At 35.1% G+C, this 1,301-nt stretch overlaps 1 protein-coding gene across 4 annotated transcripts in view; it reads right to left on the bottom strand.

The window, feature by feature from the left end:
* The window catches only part of LOC117101108 (choline transporter-like protein 1), a 50,671-nt gene extending 49,608 nt beyond the window's left edge, over positions 1-1,063 (bottom strand). For 3 of the 4 annotated variants that reach the window (XM_033240993.1, XM_033240994.1, XM_033240992.1), the window contains exon 1: positions 910-1,062. The gene's annotated coding sequence lies outside the window, so the exon portion shown is untranslated. Of the gene's footprint in view, positions 1-909 lie in introns of all 4 variants that reach the window. The other variant, XM_033240991.1, reaches the window with a different exon arrangement.
* Between the last annotated feature and the right edge of the window lie 238 nt (positions 1,064-1,301).

Here is a 1,301-nt window from a genome sequence, read left to right as displayed (position 1 = left end):
GCATTTGCATCCCCTCTTGGTAAGAGGGATTCGAAATAACTTTCTCTATATCTTCGCTAATTGAATTAATCCCCGTAATTTAGCTTACACCTATGAATTTAGGGAGCACTTAAAATGTGAAATAATCATTTCACTACCCGACAAACTCTGAACTTTATTTATTCATTAGGCCTAATAGTTTCATATTGCTGTACTATATATATACTCCAACATCACTGGCGCATGGTAACAACCAACTGACTGCAGACCATTTCCGGTCACACATTACTCTCCATAACACAGCACCCCCTAGTTCCGTCACCTCTGGGTATCAATGTAATGCTACATTATAATGCTCTTTCAAATGGTACTACTTATCTGCAAAGGAATTCCTTGCATTTGAAATTGTTTGTAAGTATCTGAGATTATCAGTGGACATTATAATAACCTCGATCTTTTAATTCTAAAGAGTTACCAACGAATTCGTGTTAAAATAGTTATTTCATACAATACAATTGCTATTGTTGGCTATCTGCAGGCTGCATCAATAATGTGATTATCAGACAGCCAAGCAAAGCTGCTTGTTGAACGAAGTCAAGGATTTATAATAAATCTAGGCCTCTGGGACTCCATTGCAAGATAACATGTATGAAACGGTAATAATGTCTAACTGTTATCATATAATCTTGGTCTAGGCCTAGTCCTATGTTTTACTTATTCACTGAATAATCACAGCATGAACGTTGATCACTCCAAAAATCCCAGGGTGCTGAAAGCAGCGAATACAAAACATTCACAAAAATTATGTGAACGTCTGTGCAAACTGTGTGGCGCAAGAAACAAAACAATGGCTTACTATTCTGAATACTTTAGTTTAACACCAATTACATGTATAAATATATACTATCTATGTTAGAAGTAATACAGTACCTAATGATGATGCTGCAGCACTCGAGAATTTCCACAACGGGCAAAGAGAGTTGATTAGGTTAGATCTGCAAAAAACGAAAGGTAGGCCTACCCAAACCAAACCTATCAGCACCGTACTGATGGATGGACATTCGATTGATGTTGTTTTGTTACTTCGCGTCAAATATACTGCCCTCTATAACCACTCCCTCTCTACTCATGGCGCTTTAAAAGGCCGTTGAACCCCTGTTGTCTCCCCTCCCCTTTTTGTTTCCCAGCACCAGTAACAAACATTTTACGAACGCTGCAATGTCATTTTTATTTATTATTATTATTATTATTATTATTATTATTATTATTATTATTATTATTATTATTATTATTATTATTATTATTATTATTATTATTATTAT

Source organism: Anneissia japonica, unplaced genomic scaffold (assembly GCF_011630105.1).
Source record: "Anneissia japonica isolate Jap-2015-1 unplaced genomic scaffold, ASM1163010v1 scaffold4054_len1135799_cov195, whole genome shotgun sequence".
In the NCBI taxonomy this organism is placed as follows: domain Eukaryota; kingdom Metazoa; phylum Echinodermata; class Crinoidea; order Comatulida; family Comatulidae; genus Anneissia; species Anneissia japonica.
This window is presented reverse-complemented; position numbering and strand designations above follow the sequence as displayed.